The sequence below is a fragment of the Mustela lutreola genome, chromosome X, assembly GCF_030435805.1.
Source record: "Mustela lutreola isolate mMusLut2 chromosome X, mMusLut2.pri, whole genome shotgun sequence".
Lineage (NCBI taxonomy): Eukaryota > Metazoa > Chordata > Mammalia > Carnivora > Mustelidae > Mustela > Mustela lutreola.
Window position 1 is genome coordinate 34,449,590 of NC_081308.1, and position 18,698 is coordinate 34,468,287.

An 18,698-nucleotide genomic window follows, 5' to 3' on the forward strand; every position below is an offset into this window, starting at 1 on the left:
CTATACACAGCCTTGGCCAATGACTGTCTGCCATTGCTAAGATGGAATAAGTTTGGGGAGCTACATTGGGTTTTAAGAGAGAAAAGAAAAACTGTAGTCCAGAATACTGCCCAGAAGATTTTCCTTCATTATTCCTCAGTCCTTTTACCTATAGCTTCTTCATTTGTTGCTGCATTCATTCAGCAAATCTTTGGTGAGATCCTCTTCTATGCCAGAGACTAGCTGAATAGATATCAGACGTGCAAGTTCAAATAGGAAATTTGCTCTTTTGCTCTCCTTGTCTCTTCTTGCTGCCTGTTTTTACAGAAGTCACCTGACTCTGATTCTGCCATTATATGATGAAATTCATTCTAAATTTCCATTCCTCTTCTTAAAAGATTGTATTAGTATTTCAACTCTAGCTGCTCCTTATTCATATTATCCTTCACTTTCATTACCATGTCTATTTATTCTTGGTATCTTTTTAATCACTTTCAGGATCTTTATTTTATATTCTTCTCCAGATGTTTCTATTATTTCCTAGGAGCAGGCTATATTCTCCCTCTTTATTGCAGCTGCCAACTATCCCTTATGGTAATTCATTTCCTTGTGTAGCTGGTCTTTGTTTTTTGTTTGTTTGTTTTAGTTGTGAGACTGTCTTTAACTTTTGTTTCCTTTTGCCGAGGTCCTTGTAGTATTCAGAGTGATTCCACACTGACTTTTGCCAAGGCCATAGGGTCTCCCAGGCTCTGGACCAATTCTTATGTTGACCCTTCAGTTTGGGCTTTCTGTAACTCGAACTTCACCTCTACAAGGAATGGAGGCTTGGGTTCTTGACTTTTTCATAGGTGTCTTTTTTTTTGTTTTAGTTTACCTGCATAAAGACCAAACAGACAGCAAGTTTCCTTATCGCTTTAACAAGACAGTGGACAGTGTGATTGTATTAGTCTTAGTGGATGGGAATGATTTCTGAGGCTTCTAGCTTCTGTGTGTGGGAGAGTGTCAGAGTCCTCATCTCAGTCCCCAGTGGCCTATATCTGGGCTGAAGCTTCTGGGGGATTCCATGGTGCCAGTGTGAATTTATTGCTCTGACTTTCATTTCCCTTTGCTAATAGAGAATTTGGGGGTTTCTCATTCTTTTCAGTGAAGCTTTGCACTTTTTTTTTCAACCTGGGGAGGAATAGTGTCATATTTTTATCTAGACTTTCTATGTGTTTTATCAGAAAAGTTTTTCTTTAAGTTGATAATATTTTAAAACCTATTTTGAGTAGCTGTAATATTCCAGGCATGGTACCTGTTTGTATATTGTCATCTCTTGAAGCTTGTGTCCTTTTCCCAACATGTTTCATTAGAAAGGACAGATTGGAAGATGGGGTGGTCAGTGATGCTGGAGGCAGATGCAATGACACCGGAGGATAGAACTGATAGCTGACAGGACCAAAGGAGTGAGAAAGGAAGCTATGGAAGCCAAGAACAGAAACAGAAAGCATAATGTCCTGGAACAAAATAGTGTGAACGAACCAAGTGACACAGTTGTTTCACACGAGAGCATCATTTTCTTACAACACAACATGATAGCTGGCATGTGCAAGGATGCCCCGTCGAGGAATTTCCACATCGTAGAAAGTCTATCTGCTCTTGCCACCATGTGTTAAAGCATTTTGGTATTGGGTACCAGCCATACAAGGATTGTGAAAGCTCGCATGACTAGGAGTGTGGGAATGGGGATTGGGTGTAACGGTGGTAGAGAAACTTGACTGGGTCACTGGGGAGAACATAGATGGCAATGGTCCTGTCAAGAACCATTCAGTGGATGTGGGTTGGTTTTAATCATATCTGTTCTACAGATGAACTGAGACCTAGATGTTTCCCATTACATGGAAACTGGAATTGCATGGGAGACTCAATAGGGATGTCGAGGGTTTTAAAATGAGAAGAGATGGAATTAGAAGTGAATAAGGACAGTGATGTGAGAGGGAGCCCAGGGCAACCTTGGGGATTCCCAGGAACATGGCACAGCTGTCAATAAAGTCTCAGGCTGCCAGCAAAGCCTGGGCTGGTAGCATAAAATAATAGTCAAGAGGCCAAGCTTCACCTGAGGCCAGAAGCAGCCTTGGCAATTTTCACATGAACTCTGTTCAGGCAACCGGAATGAGAGAGACAGAAGGGGCCAGTGGGGAAGGGAAGAATTCCAGGGTCCAGAGAATCACTGATCTCAGGGTAGCAAAGATGATACCTGCCAAGGCATTGACAGCCATCCAAGACAGTGCCTTCCTTGGCTGGGGCAAGGACCAGAGGAGGACACTCTGGTTGCTGCAGAAGACACAGGTGGTGCTATTCTGAGACTAAGAGGTGTCTGGGGAGAGTGCCGAGCTTCCTACCCAGACAGAAGTGAAGGGACAGTGGCCCTGAGACGTAAGGTGGTGATCCAGGTGGGTTGGATCTAGCTGAACTTTGAAAATGGGTGAAGATTGGTTTTAGAAACTTCCTTTATTATACCAGCTTCATCTCACAGGGTCCTCTCTGTCTCTCCTTAGCTCTGTTCTCTCAATTTCTCTCTGGCTATGTTAAACTCCTCCCCATCCCCACCACCTCACTGGAACTGTCTTTTCTAACATTGCCGATGGAAGCCAAACCCAGGGGAAATGTCTCGGTGCTCATCTTCTTTGACACTGTGCTGAGATTGACAGTGGAACTGAAGTGGGTTGAGGAGAGAATGGGAAGTGAAGGGTTGGGAAAGATAAAGGTGTTCTCTGTATTTTCTTCAGAAAGAGCACAAAAGGTTTTTTTTCTACCAGCATTTGGAGAACTGACACTTCATGGACCCTGAGGTTTTGAGTTTTGCTTGACTTTAGGTGGGGCCGTTTCCATCCTGAAAACCTGTCCAGGTGGGAGAAGTGAGAAATACAGGGGTGGGTAACCCTTCCTTCTGGTGAGGACAGACCACAAACATAAGTTTACTCCACCTCCTCAGACCCCAGCTGATATGAAATAGTACCGATTATTTCTCTTTATGTAAATTAGCTCTCAAAATTTTTGTCTCTTACCTTACGAAGCAATAAAATCGATCTACATCATTGAGTGGAAGTCAGATTAAGTTGTGAGTTATTTTGGCTTTCAACTCTCAACTCTGACACTTAAGGTTAACTGCAGGACAGTTGAAAGTTGAATATGTGAGTTGACAGGCCAATTGCACTGAGACCTTTCAGTTTGTATATTTACATCAATCCAAAATGATTTTTAATAGCCAGAAAGACCGAAAACAATCAACGTAGTCATCAACAGGTGAACGGATAAACAAAATGTAATAATTCGTACAATGGAATTCTACTGAACAATAAAAAGGAATGAGCACTGATAAGCATAACAGCATAGATGGATTCTAAAAATGTTATGTTGACTGACAGAAAACTTGCAGAAGAGTGAATATGGTATGATTCCATTTATAGGACTCTTTAGAATATATAAAAGTAATCTATGGTGGTTAAAAAAAAAGCACAATGGTTGCCTCTGATTGTTAGGGGTGGGGATTTACTGGGAAGGGGTATGAGGGAACTTTCTGGTTGATGGCCATGCTCTTTATCTTGATTGGATTTGGCTTGCACTGTTTTATGTCTTTGCTGGAATTTGTCAAGTACTAACTGAAGATATGTATGTGTGTTTCATTATCTATAAATTTAATCTCAAGAGGCAAAAACACCAAATATTGAACAACCAACCATTAATGACACAAGTATGGATGTATTTGGGAGGTAGTGAACTGACATCTGTAACTCCCTTTTTTAAAATTTAAATTCAATTAATTAACATTGAGTGTATTCCTAGTTTCAGAGGTAGAGTTCAGTGATTCATCAATCTTATATAGTACCCAGTGCTCATTATATCATGTGCCCTCCTTAAGGTAAAAATACGATGGCCAGACAGATGGATGAAGGGCTAGATATGTAATAAAGCAACTGTAGCAAAATGTTAATTGTCGAACCTAGGTGTTGGGTATATGGATGTTCACTGTAAAATTCCTCCTGCCTTTCTGTTTTTGAAAACGATTTCATGTTAAAGAGAAACAAGTCAACCAACTGAAAACAAGCCTCCCCTGGGGAACAGCTTGTGTCTGGAATTCTGAGCCCATCTCTGGTTGAGTTGCCATCATTGCTAGGCTCAAGGCTGTATCTTCTGCCCCCTTTATCCCTCCATCATCCTTATAGCCTAGGTGATTCTTTCCAACCACCCCAGGCTGCCTCCTTAAGCCAATTTTTATCACTGAGCCTGCCTGTGGGTCATCTGTCCTGCCTGTCCTTCTTCCAGTGGTGTTGTATATAACTTACAAACACATAATTGTTCCACTGAAAATATTAGGACTGCGATATTTCCCCAGAAGCTGCCGATGATCACTCTTGATTGCGTAAAGAGAGATATGGGGACTTAGAGCCTGACAAATTGGCAAACATTACTCCCACTCCCCTCCTTTCTTGCCCTCTGCTCTGAACTCTATTGACTTTGTAATGACACGATCTTTCACCTCCCCAAATTGTATTGTAAAACCAGAAAGCATACATTCTCTAGAATTGACATTCCTGTCCCATGACCTCATTTGGCCAGAGGTTCAGCTCCGATAGGCCTGGAGGTTCACATCCCCCTGCGTGGGCTGCGCTGACACGGCATGACCCGTGACCTTCCCACCATTGCAATCTCTTGCACATGGACATTACACAGAATGCCAAGTGTAGGTCAAAAGACGCTGCCAGGAAAACATTAAAAAAAAAAAAAAAAACACCAAAAACAAAAACAAAAAACAACAAAAAAATCTTCCTTCTTCTCCAGGCTTGTCAGATTGAAAATAGAATGCTGCATTTGATATTTTTCCATTGCTGTCTTAAACCTTTTGTGCAGGGAGATGAGGCATAAATAAATAAACACATAAGTAAATCTTTATTTGGAGGCAGGGAACTTTAAGTTAACCCCTGCCTTAGCACATAAAGTTGTTTCCATCGAGCGATGTGATTGAGATGGAGGATGCTAATTTATTTGATCTAATCTGCACCGAGTTCGCTAGGAAAGGAAGCTGATGGCCCCCATCTCAGTTTCCAAGGTAATCAGGAGGCATTTGTGCCGGCAGTTAAATGTGGCCTGGAGTCCCTCTCATCTCGAGGGTCAGAGGTGACCTGGGGAGCAGAGGCAGGTTTTAGCAAGGAGGGCCAAACCTGTTTGCAGTAAGATCTGAGAACAGACATAAGCCCTGCTTCTGCAGCTGGGCTATTTGTATTCCTTCATCCCACAAGGCTGTACTGAGCACCTACTATGTGCTGGGCAGTCTTCCTGGGCTCAGGTGCTTTTGCCTTGTCTGCTGTGGTCTCTGCTTTCACCAGGCGGTTTGGCAATTCTGCTGGGCTTCCCGCAACGGGCTGTGTTTTGTTCCTTTCCTCCTAGCAGTTTTTTCCCCCACTCTGTTGTGTTCCTGGGTGAGCTAGCAGGCCCCTCACGGTTGGTTAATTGCAGATGTTCTGTGACCACAACCAGAGCACAGAAATGGTCCCAGTGACAGACCATGAAAGGTGGCAAGAGCAGCAGCTGCGGGCACGGGCTCCTGCCAGTTGGCAGCTGCTAACTTGAAAAGCCAGGCAGGACCCAACGGTGCCAATCCAAGAGATGCCAGGCTCTGGAAAGATATGAACTTTCTTTGCTGTAACCTTGGTTTTTGCATAACCACCCGCAGTTGGCCGGTCAGCTGCCCTCACCAGGCCCAGGAGTCGCTGGCTAACGGAGATGGTGGGTGGTGTCCATTCTGTTGGCTCACCTGGGTCAAAGGCCTCCAGCTGACTCATTGATCCCAGTTTGTGGGCAGAGGCTAGGAGCCTGCAGCTCTGTGATTAAGCCTGAAGTCTCCTTATGGCCAGAATCCCCAGGTGAGAATCCTTTTCTCCTCCGTTCTATTTTCCCATCTCCTTTTTCCTGCTTCTCTACTCTAGACTCCCCCACAAAAGCCCGTTGACAGTGAGACAAAGGGCAACCATGAGCTGGCTGCTGATTACAAGGAGAGAAGGGCTTATAATTCCTCCTTCACATGCCGAAACAAAGTTCTATAAAAGCTGGTGCCCCTTCTTTTCCCTAGGCATCTGTGTGCATTTGCATATGTGCTAGTGTGTGCATATGTGTTTACATGAGGAATGACTTCAAGGTTGTGGGAGAAAGAAGGGCAATTCAGCATCAAATAATAGTCACCATGAAACATCAGAAGCCCTGGGAGTGGAAGGATGCTATTTGTATCAGCCGGCTTCTGGTGTGTAACAAATCAACCCCAACCTGAGTGGCTTAAAGCAACAATAATTTTTCTGCTTATGATTTTGTGGCTTCTTCTTTGAGTTTGATGATCTGAGATGGTCCCATTCAAATGTTAGGAGCCTCAGTGGGGATGGCTGAGATAGCCGGGGTTGCTCGAGCCTCTTGGTCCACGCGGTTCCTCACTTTCCGGTGGGCTGCCCTGGGCTTCTTCACCTGGCAATGGCAGTGTTCCCAGTGGTGAGAAAGGGCAAGCCTCCATATGCAAGTATTCCTCATGGCTTTGCTTGCAGCATATTTGCCAATATCCCGTTGGCCAAAGCAGTCAAGTGACCATGCTTAGAATTCAGTGGGTGGATAAAAGGACTCAATTTCTTGATGGGAGAAGCTGCAAAGAATGTGTGGCCATTTCTCAATAACCTTTAGCACTGGAATGATGACATAGGGAACAAGCAGAGGTTTAAGAAATGGAAGACACAGCCAAATCACAGCTCATCTTCACTGCCAGGCAAACTTCGGCAATCAGCTACCTCTCCTGAATCTGTTTCCTCAGCTAAATATGGGGAAAATAACCACACCTACCTCACCAGATGAGATGAGATCTTTCACCGATTCTTTTTTTATAATAAACATGTACTGATCCTATGTGCTAGGCCCAGGCCATGGCAGGCATGGGATATATAGTAAATGTCATGGTCTCACCCTCATCACAATGTCAATAAAATGGATATTATTCATAAAAATATCTTGAAAACTACAAGTCATGGTGTACATTGTCAGTACAGAGTGTTACATCCTGGCAACTCGTCTTCCTTTCCCCCTCTTTCTTCCTTCATGGCATTTCCTCTGCTACCACTCCTGGTCCGCTATGGAAACAGAAAGGCCAACCTTCCCTGGGAAGGCCAGAGCCCTATGTTACAAGGTTGTGGACAGGGTCTGGACTGGCTCCACCCTGCTTCTGGGAGTTGACTTATCCATCATTGTCATGTAGGGGAGGTGACTGGTTTGTTGAGCCTGACTGGGGAGAGCACCATAGATCACTGAAAGCTGAGAAGACACGAGAGATGATGTAGTCTGGTTTGTTCATCTTATCGGTGAGCAAACTGAGGCCTCAAGAGGTGACAGGGCTTACACAAGGTCACACAGCTAGTCAGTGCTCATACCAGGATTCCTAATGACATTGATCCCCATGGCTTTCTGTTTGTGTGGGTCTCCCTTTTATTTTCTGGCTGCTTTTCTTTTTCAAATCACCACTACACACACACACACACACACACACACACACACACACACACACACACGGAGGCTTTTTAAAAAAACTATTTTATTTGAATTTATTTGAGAGTGAGAGCATGAGGGCGAGCAGGGGAAAGGGGAGAGGGAGACAAGCAGATTCCCGCTCAGCAGGAAGCCTGACATGGCGCTCAATCCCACAACGCTGAGATCACGACATCAGCAGAAACCAAGACTCGGACGCTCAACCAACTGTGCCAGCCAGGCACCCCCATATAGGCTTTTAATAGAAAGAGATAATGAATGGAATCTTCTCCTCTTTATCATCCATGGGAATAGGAAAAATATTTTTCATTTAGCTCTCCACATCTAAACAACATAAAAGAAGTAAAACAAATATTAGTGGACCAAAATTTATATATGCCTTTGGCTTAGCACTTGTGAATTTCTTTCATCTACTCTTCACTATAAGAGGAGGATGGTGGGGGAGTTGGGCCAGCTATCTGAATGTTGATGTGAAAGCTGTGGCAACCAAGGAAGGTCCAGAGAGGTTGAGTGAGTTGTGTGAGGTCACAGGATGGGCCTGGTGGTCCAGAGTGGGTCTGGGACTGTGTTTTCTCCACACAATGGTCTAGCTGAGGATAGCTGGCCACTCGCTACACAGCGGTTCCTTCTATATATTATGAGGGAAGTTTCTGGTGGCCAAAATGAACAAAAATTTGCTCAAGAATTGTACTGAGGAGCATCTGGGTGGCTCAATGGGTTAAGCGTCTGCTTTCAGCTCAGGTCATGATCTCAGGGTCCTGGGATCGAGCCCTACATCGGGCTCCCTGATCGTCAGGGAGCCTGCTTCCCCCTCTCTCTCTGGCTGCCTACTTGTGATCTCTCTCTCTGTCAAATACATAGATAAAATCTTAAAAAAATATTTAATTATTAAAAAAGAAAAAAAAAAGAATTGTACCAAGTAGGTGAAATAATTCTGGAATGGGTATGCCTGAACTGCTGTTGAAACCTGCCCAGATAAATGTAAATGACTCTAGAAACAAATGGTATATGTAATTACAAACAGAAAAAACAAAAGTATTTAGGGTCACGGAAAACTCCCTTTTTGTTTTTATCAGCTACACACCCTGGATCTGTCCTTCTTATTTAAATTTATCATTGACACATATTTTTGAGAAAAATCCTGGTATTTTACAGAATTTTCCTCAATACTGCGCAAAATAACTGAAGGTGCCAACCTTCTGAGTTGCCCTCTAGAAAGAACAGCTTGAAACAATACAGAGGAAAACAGTCAAATCAACTCTGAATCATCTGGAAGATAGAACTGCTCCTAAGGTCTCCTTTCAAAGTGAAGGTATTTGTGCTTCAGTATTTGATGGTTCATTTACGCAACGGGTTTTTTGACCTGCGCAAAGCTGGGGTCTCTAACATCCATTGCTTTTATAACAACTTCTAAACGAATTGTTCATTCTGTCTTGAGATTTAGACACACACAGCCCATTCCAGGGCACCCAGAACAATCTTAGTCGAGATTATAAACCTAAGCTAGAATCATCTATGACCACCCTTCGTAACGGTCAAGTTCAACTGTACTGAGTATCAACTATGTGTTCACAGTAATGTTTCACATGGATTATTTTATTTAATCCTCTTGACAGCTGTACAGCCTGTTCCTATGTTACATGCATCTGCATCTTGCCCAGAAAGACAATGAGGCTAAGGCAGACTAATGACTTGTCTGACTACACAGCAATGCGGGCTATGAAGTTGAATGAGGTCAACTCATTTCGGAGTCTCATTCTTCACCACTGTTGTTTTAGAGCCATGGGAAAGAGAAGTAGGAACCAATCATATCTTTGTATATACCAATTTCCTGAGCTCTTTCTTTTGGGAAATAATGATATTTTTTTTTTCATTCCAAATGTTGGCCATCGTAACCTAACACTTGGCATTTGGGAATGGCAGATATCACTTCTAGATCACAGAGAGGAAGAATTTAGCTTGGCAGGTTCCTGCCTAACTTCAGCACTGGAGAAGCAACAATTTCTTGAAACAAAAGGCCACTGATGGTGTGGGCTGAATAAGACCTTGTTGCCTCACTAATTCAGTCTTTCTCAGGCTCTAATGGTCTCTATCCCCTAGGGGCTGGGTCTTACTAAACCGGGGAGCTCTGATTCAATGGTCCTGGGTGGGGCCCAGGTTCTGCATTTCTAGTAAGCTCCTAGGGGAGGCCAATGCTGTTGGTCAGTGGGCCACGCTGGGCTTTAGTAAACCCCTACATCCTTCAGTTAAACCTATCTGTGCCTCAGTTTCCTCCTCCAAATTCAATTTGGTTGATTGAATTCAATCAAATGAGCAGAGTTAATAATAATATCTGTTTCAAAGGACTGTAGTGTATTAATGGAGATGAAGTATTTGAAACAGGCTTGGCGTACGGTAAGCACTCCATAAGAGCTAGTTATCACTATCATTATTCCTTTACACTCTCCCATTTGTCTTTCTGAATTTCATACCAGCTTATCCCCACAGGCCATATATTAACAGCTAACTCAGATTTCAAACAGTATTATCCTGCCTCTTCCCCTCTGATATTGGCACATCAGTGAAGCAGTGAATCAAGGCAGCCCTCCGACCTCTCACCTTGCTGCTGCTCCTCCCCAGGTGTTCATGGAACTGGCGAAACTTAGAGTCAGAGTGGGCTTAGGGGGTCAGTTACTTCCACCTAATAGGAGGGTTCTCATATCACACTGGCACCTAAGTCAGAGATCTGGGCAGAGGGAGGGAGGAAGATGATGGAGTCCTCCACGGAGAGAGATACAGGATGGCTCAGAGCACTCCCCTCCCTGCTCTCTGCCCACTTCTGCCCACCATGCTGGGACATCCCTGGGAAATCACTGTGCCCCAGGAGCCCTTGCTTCCAGCCCAGCAAACTGCCTCCCCTCTGGGCAGCTCTAAGAGCTCCCAGGCAGGGGTCTCCAGAGCGGGGCATAATCATGCTAGAGGGTGTCAAGCCAGTTCAATGGGGTGGAAGCAGAAAATAATGAAACATATCTTAGTATATATTTCTTTACTTAAAACACACCCACACACACACACAAAGAAATCAAGCAAATCAAATATCTCATACATATGTTGGCTTAAGGGCATATACATAATTTCTGTATAAGTCTACACCTAGAAGTGTAAGGACCTAAAGTGTTTTACCATCCAAGTAGTTCAGAGATTGTGTCTAGAGATGAGTTTGCCCCTTCATGGGTGAAAATAAAAAATCACTCTGTGGCAGTGATAATTCCAGTGCTGACCAGCCTTTTATTGTCTTCCGAAGTCCCAAAAAGAGCTTTGTGCTTGCTCCTTTGCACTGATGAAGGGTTGTGGAACTAGTTCTGGTCAGTACAATGTGGGGGAGGTGGCCCACTTGGCTCCCAGGTATGGCCCCTCGAGTAACTGGTGAGGTCCTTCCCTTGCTCCCAGTCTTTTCCGGTCAGCTGGTGGGGACAGATGGTCCCTGGGGCTCCAGGGGAAGATGGAGCCAACAGTGGAAGGTTCCTGGGTCTGACCTAGGTGGGAGGAGTACTCCTAGGAAAGCAGCCCACCTAGGAACATCTGTGATGGACTTCCTGGTGGGGGGGCAGAAAGCAAACATTGGTTGTTTTAAGGCACTGAGATGTTGGGGGGTGGGGGTTGTTGCTGTCATATATTCTAGCCCACCCTGGCCAATCCCATTTTCTTCATAGCTCACTCTCCTCCCCCAGCTCTGCTGCTTGGGCATCTCATTGGCCCTGGCTGAAGACCTTCTGGATCCTGAACATATAACATTTAACTCCTTAGAGTTAAGGAGCACAGAATCGAAGTCATGAGATGAAACTCTGAAGCCAGAAGGCTTGGGTTCTTGCTCTTGTTTTTATTAACAGCATGATCTTTTGAGAAGGCATTTTGCCTCTTTCTCACTTTATTTCCTTATTTCAGTTAAGAGGTATTAGCGATTTTTATATGGTTCTTGGAAGAATCAAATGAGAAAATCCTTGCCAAGCAAGTTAGCACTGCACCCGGCACAGAGTAAATGCTTGATAAATGTTAACTTTTGCTATTTCTATTATTGCAACTGCAAGGTTCTTTTCCTTCTGCAGCCATAAAGCCTTTCTCAAATTAAAAAGATGAGGGGCACCTGGGTGGCTCAGTGGGTTAAAGCCTCTGCCTTCAGTTCAGGTCATGATCCCAGGGTTCTGGGATCGAGCCCCACATCAGGCTCTCTGCTCAGTGTGGAGCCTGCTTCCTCCTCTCTCCCTCTCTGCCTACTTCTGTCAAATAAATAAATAAAAATCTTTAAAAATAAAAAGATGAATATGGTTGCCCTCCTCCTGCCTGTGTCACCTTTGCCCCACTGACTCCCCCACCCCTCGGGCTCCAGGTAGCTGGAGAGGTAGAACTGGTCTGGCTGGAGGGACCCCCCTCAACCGTCCCCAGCCCCCGATCCTGCAAGCCAGAGATCCATGGGACATTCCTGAAGGGCTTTTGTTACTCCGGTCTCTTGTCTCCTGGCTGGCTCAATAGTGTCATAATCAAAGCATAAAATCCCAACAGAGGCCTAATGGGAGGTTCCTCTGCCTTTCCAGGACCTGTAGAGCTGCGGGGAACTTAACAAGGCAGCCTCTGCCATTACTGGAGAGACCCATAGAGAAATTTTCTGTGTATTCAATGGAAAACTGTCTCCTTCTTAACCCAGAATATGCTTACCATTAGCCCAAGTCTTCTCTCAAGCTGTAGCATGCATCGCAGCCCTCCCGAGTGCTCCTCAAAGCAGCCCCAGGTCCCATCCCAGAATTTCTGGTTTGGTGGGTCTGCGGTGGGACCTGAGCAACAGTGTGAGTTCCCAGGTGTTGCAGTTGCTGCTGGTCTGGGGACCATACTTGAAGTAGCTTTATATTAGTCCATTTGGCAGCCTTTCACATATTTAAAGACAGAGAGTGGGTCCTTCCTGCTTCTTACCCAATTAACTCTTCTCCAGGTTAAACATCCTCCCCTTTCCTTATCCTGTGTCAGACTTTGTCCCTAGTTGGGAGTTTGCAAAGATGGAGAATACCTAAACCATGTCCTCCAGGAGCTTATAATCATGTGGAAAATAGAAAGGAATCCGCTATAATGTGACCACAGTAAGTATTCACTCCATGCCTGCCGTGTGTTATAATTGTTCTTGAAGGCTGGTGATTGACCAGTGAACAGGACGGCAGAGTCCTTACCTCCTAGAGTCCTCTGGCCAGTGGGAGAGACTGAGCAGGGAGCAGGACCTGATAGCCCAGGGTTATCTGAGTGTGGAGAGGAAAAGCCATGTGGCTGGAGTGTAGGGGAAGGCTTCCTGGGGGAGGGGTTGCCTATTGCCCACAGTAAAATGGAAATAAAGCAGGTATAGTGATTCAGGCAGAGGGGAGAGATGGCGCTGGAGCTGAGTGCCATTCAAGATTGGCAAGAAGCACTGTGTGGCCAAAAAGAGGCTGCACGTGGGGCCCCGTAGGGTGAGCGTGGGCTGGAGCAAGGATGGTGAGAAGTGGGGTGGGACATGGAGGGACTGCCATTTCCCTGGGGGAACGTAGAAAGAGAGAAGCAATATTCCCAGAGGCAGAGCTGAAGATCTGTCTGTGATGGTCAGGCAAATGAATAGTTCACCAGGGTTTGAAACAGAAACATTTTTTTATAGGAAGTGATCCAGAAGGTCAGGAGAATCCGGTAGAGGGGAAGTAGAAGAAAGGCGAGCATTCAGAGGATTGATTTTTCGACAGAGAAAGCCTCTCCCTTTGCAGAGAAAAGGGCAAAAGCCAAGATTCACCAATAGGAAGACAGCATCCTGAACCCTGTACTTGGCAAGAACATAAAAGGATTTCTGTTGTTATCTTTTGTGAACTAGACATTGAAGATTGAGTATGGTACAACACATCGTAGACTGGAAGTAATGATGGGTGCATCATTTCACAGTTTGAAATTACTTTCACTGCCATCATTTGTTCATTCAACAAACATGTATGGTGTGCCAGATTGTGTAGATATTCATCATCCTCCCAGTACTTTTATATCGACCCTCTTTGGGCATCTTCCTTGCCTTCTACTGATGTGAATAATCAGAAGTGATCTTAATTTCCTTTCTAATTCAGCCAGGCCAAGGGGAAATCCTCCATTAGCATTCCTTCCCCTTGGCGATGCCTGAGTGGTTAGCTGGTGGTGGTTAGTCAATCCTGTTGGTTAAGGAACTAAGCAAAGGAACTAAGGTCACAATTTTGATCCCCAGGGGCTGATTTACCTGTGTACCTGTGTAGACTGTCCCTCTCTCTCTACCCCCAATGTATATGCTTCCTCCCCCGTCAAGGCCTTTGTCCAATTTTTTTTTTTTTTTTTTTACTCTACCAAAGGCATGTCACTCCAACCCCCTGGTTACTGAGATTCAATGTCATTTCCTCCACAAAGCTTTAATTGCCTCTGAGTTGGTCAGGTGCCTCAGCTTACCTTTCCACAGTGCTCTGTACTTCTCTAGTGTGGCATTTATTCGCATTTATTTTTTTATACTGATTAATGTCTGGCTCCTTGTGTGAGTTACAGTCATGTTTAGCCGTAAGTAATAAAAAAACTTGGCTGATGGTAATTTAATGGGGGTTTATTTATCTCCCCAAATAAGATAGGCTATTCAGCACCATTCTTACAGCTCAATAATGCCACACCAGACTCAGGCTCCTTTTCTCCTCTTTCTCTGCTGTCTATAGCAAGTACATTTTGTCCTTATGTTTACAAGATGACTGCTGCTACTCAGGCATAGCATCTGTATTCCATCCAGAAAGAAGGGAGAAGGGGAAAAGTGAGTGTCCATTGACTACTCTTTATGTCGCATGGGCAGAACTGGGTCCCATGACAACTTCTAGCTGCAAAGGAGTCCAAAGAGTTGAGCTGTTATTGCTGTTGAGCTCTCAACAATGTACAGAATAGAGAGAAAGGGTAAGCCAATTAAACTGCACTGACCTTTCATGCCTTCCATGCTCCTTTACTGAGCTTCCAGAACAAAGACGGTGGGGACTGTTTCCTTTGTTCACCATGGTAGGTCTACCTTGTACAGAACTGTTCCATTCGAGGTGCCTGGTAAGCATTTTCTTAAATATCAATAGATGAATTTTTACAGAGCGAAATCTCCCATTTTAGGTCTTAAGTGGGAAGAGAAGACAGAAGGATCAATGCCATCTTGCTCCTACGGGTAAAAGAACTTAAAACAGACAACATCAGGGGCCCCACTTGCCCCTACACTGCCTTTGCATGAATTAGGAAGAGGTGCCCACCCCTTCCTCAAGACACATTACTGCCATCTACTGGAAAATTATCTTACTAAAATGATAAATTTACCACATCTACAAGGTCAACAGTGCCTCCACAGATGGGCTGAGGCCATTTGCAGAACAACCCGCGTGGCCACGTGTGGCCACCTCGCAGGAAATACGAGTGCACGTCACTGGTAGGGTGGATGTGGTCAGTGAGGAAGCCATCACATCTGTCTCCCGAAGCAGAGGAGGGGGTTCTTCCTGGAGAGCAGTGCTGCACATTTTACTAGGGCTGATGGGAGCTTGCCATATGTAAACACTTAGTATACTGAAGCCTCAGGGGTATGGAGAAAAGAAGACCAGAAGGGGTGTTCGACTTCTGCTCTTCATTTCCCCCTCTATAATATTGTGAGGGCCACTTAATCCTCCTCTATGTCAGTTTCTGCATCTCTAAATTGGGGGCAAGCACTCCTGCCTCAAGAGATGTGTTTGCTTATCCAGTGAGATAATGTACATGAAAAGTTCTGGGAATCTGCCCAGCATCCGGAAAGTGTCCTCTATTGCTAGCATGGAGAGCTGACAGGAAGTAAATCTTGAATGATCATTCAATTCTCATTTCTACCACTCTTCAGCCACATGACCTTGGGCATGTTACTTCATTTCTCTGGGGCTTAGTCTTCTCATCTGTTAAATAGGTGCAATGATATTAGAACCTACTATCCAGGAAAGTTGTGAGGATTAAAATTAGTAAGAAGTGTTCAATGAAGGTTAACTACTAACTTTAATTAAGATAGTTGTGGGCTGCTTTATGCTCTGCATTTTGCATTTAGCATTTCACTGTAATTCCTAAATAAGTCACCTCTGGGGCACCTGGGTGGCTCAGTCAGTTAAGTGTCTGCTTTCTGCTCAGATCATGATCCCGGAGTCCTGGGATCAAGTCTTGTGCTGGGCTCCCTGCCCAGGGGAGAGCCTGCCTCTCCCTCTGCCCGCTGCTCCCCCTGCTTGTGCTCTCTCTCTCAATCTATCTCAAATAAATAAAATCTTAAAAAAAAAATAAGTCACCTTTGACTTTTGGTGGGGGGAAGTGAAACAAAAGTGTTCCTAGGCCTTTTTGCAAAAAGAGCTGAGTCTCCAGGCATGGAGTGACTCAGCACATTTCTATGACTCTGGGTCTGTTGTGATGTCTCTGATGTGTGAAAAGGAAGCCTCCTGTTCACAGACCTTCTCCACTCTCTCCACCCCAAGCCACTGTGATTGCTCTTGGCAAAATCTGGATGCTGGCCCTACTAGATCATAGCCGGAATTTCTCACAAAGTGGTCAGTGATACTGATTTCATGTTCATGACTTACAAAGCACAAAAGGAACTGATGCGAGGGAAAAGCCTGCCAGGCGGGCAGGGTGCATCAGGTCAGCCAAGCAGAATCCTGTTTCCCATATGCTCTGGTTCTTCCCTCCAAACCTCTTCTCCCTGCAGCTCCTCAGGGACAGGGCCTTGTAAAGGCTGAGAAAATCCACTCAGACACTAGCAGAGTGAAACAGAACTGGCAGAGGGTTTTGGAATAGAGAGCCCCCAACAACGTTGCTAATTGGACTGCTGTCTAATGGTTGATTCTCTTACACACTGCTTCCCAGAGCCCGACTGGCCTGTCTAGTAACAATATATTATCTTGTCCTGTTTTCCATTCGTCTCCTCTTCACCACTGCCAATACCCCTCCCCCTAGTCTCTTCGGGGCACAGAGTTTTGGAAGAAACAAGATATCTTCCCTTCCTTTCTCACCTCACATTTCACTGGAGTAAGTAGTACTCCATTTTCCTTCCTTCTGTCCCACAGAAGGCAAACTGCTGTGCACCGGATTCCTGGGCTTGGTCCCTATGTAACCTGAAGCTCACATCTTTTGTGTGTGTCATGGTTTATAGCAGAGTGGTTAAAAATCAGCTCCCATTCTGGTGACTAAATTTTATTGACTTTTCCAGGGCCTGTGGTGGGACTGACATGTCCCCCATTTAATTACTTCCTCCTTTTTGACAGCAAATTGAGTTAGCCAGAGGACACGCAGGTGGCTCTGGGGCCAGGGAGCTCAGGGTGGCCACGGCTAGGCAGCCGGAAAGGGGCCGGGGTGAGCATGGGCTGGGGATACAACAACCTGCAGGCAGTTGTGAGCTGCGGTTTTATGGCTGCGCTGGGGGCAATAACCAAACAGTGGGGCTTTTGGACTAATTCAAAGAATGCTTTGCATAAATCCCAGCTGCTAGCCATATGTCCGACCCTTGTAGAGGGGAGGGTGTGTTTCCCTGAGCTCTTGTTTCCTTCCCCGGAAGTCAAGACTAACCAAGCCTCTAAATGCCCACCCCGGCTCTTTTAGGAGAGGATCGTCGGCCACAAAACCTTGAGCTGATTTAATCACAACCTAAATTTATATTATGCTTTATCAGATTTTCCCTTCCAATAACATTGTGTCATTTTGTCCTCATAAAACCCCAAAATATAGGCCAGGTAGGAATCCTCCATTTACAGCTGAAAAGACTCAGGCCCAGAGAGATTGTGACCGCTGAGGAGAGAAAACCTGTGGAAGCTTCCTAGGTGTCAGGCACTCTTCTGAACCCTTGAGAGCTATGAATTCATTTCATGCTTATGTCCGTCCTCCAAGACAGGTGCCATTACTATCCCCACTTCGTGGAGGAGGCAGCTGAGCCCAGAGAGGTTACTTAACTTGCCCATGGTCACACAGCTGGGAAGTGGTGGAGCTGGGATTTAAACCCAGGCAATCGAGCCCCATTGTCTGTATTTAGGACCACTGTCCCTGCTGCCAGATGGCTTGGCAGTGACTGAGCTGGAATTGTCATGTAGGTATTCACATGCCGAGTTAAGGTTTTCTCTCATGCCATACCATCTTCTGTGTTTTTCTCCTTAAAGATCCTTAATTCCTGGAAGCATTAGCAGCGGCAATTTAGATTTGGACTCTTTTCATCTGATACCGCAAAGTCTTTCACTTAAATCCGTTTAATTAGTCCCTCCTACCCACTTACCCTGACGTCGGAAGCATACTCAGTCCAAAGGAGCTGTAACGCATCAGGAAATGACTCCCAAACCAAGGCTTTGGAAAAATACAGGTATCTAGGTGTTGGGAGCTGTAAAGCTTGGCAGCTCGATGTCTGGTGAAGTAGAAGGAGCGCAGGCTCCGGGAAGAATGGGCGTGGCTCTCATCACGCACGCGCACTCGCATGCCTGTGGCTGGGGTTATGAGCAGGCACACTCCCAAGTGTCACACACCGCCGGGGAGAGTTGGCCTCTCCCTGTGGGAAAGGGTCAATCCAGCCCACAGTTCCCCGACAGTTATGGGTTTCTTGGCTAAGATGTCTCCAACGGCCTTTGGTAAGTGTGAGCAATCCAGGTGGAAGGGAGGGAGCCGTTTTAACATGATAGGATCTCCAGCTGTCCAAGGCAGACTTTCTCACAGGAAAAAAAAAAAAAAAATCTAGTAAAACCTTTGCTCCTCATTCATTGGTGTCTGCAGGAAAACCTATGGGTACATGCAGATTTTTTATGTTTTGTAGCCTGGATCAGATATAGGCCAACTCCAAATCAGAATTCGTGATAATGGCCACAAAACCAGGAGTGTGACCTCCCGCTTTCTATTCCTAACGGCCACCCCCCCCCCCTCATTCGCAAGCTAACTCTGCAGCCGGGCATTAGGTAACCGGAAACAAATAACAGGACTCACCTTGGGCTGAGAAACTTCATAAAGAGACGATGAGAAAGATAGGGACAAAACAGTTTGGGTTGTAGTAATCATTAGTCATAATTACCTGATTTTTTTTTTCCGGCAACAGTATATTTCTCTCGGTTGGATTTCCCCAGAAGCTGACCTTGCAACAAGGATTTGGGTGCAGGTAGTTTATCTGAGAGGCGATTCCA

The 18,698-nt window shown here is 45.2% G+C and overlaps 2 long non-coding RNA genes across 5 annotated transcripts in view; one reads left to right on the forward strand and one right to left on the reverse strand.

The window, feature by feature from the left end:
* Positions 1-7,559: 7,559 nt before the first annotated feature.
* LOC131821557 (uncharacterized) lies at positions 7,560-17,999 on the reverse strand. Of its 2 annotated transcripts, none has more exons than XR_009349938.1 (4): positions 17,810-17,999; positions 14,491-14,669; positions 10,696-11,108; positions 7,560-7,857 (listed from the first exon to the last, which is right to left on the reverse strand). It is a non-coding gene; the product is annotated as an uncharacterized LOC131821557 (long non-coding RNA). The 2 variants fall into 2 exon arrangements; XR_009349937.1 differs by having other exon boundaries at positions 14,491-14,713.
* LOC131821558 (uncharacterized) overlaps positions 17,977-18,698 on the forward strand; it is a 66,482-nt gene continuing 65,760 nt past the window's right edge. For 2 of the 3 annotated variants that reach the window (XR_009349939.1, XR_009349940.1), the window contains exon 1: positions 17,977-18,155. This is a non-coding gene — a long non-coding RNA (uncharacterized LOC131821558). The remainder of the gene's footprint in view (positions 18,156-18,698) is intronic. The other variant, XR_009349941.1, reaches the window with a different exon arrangement.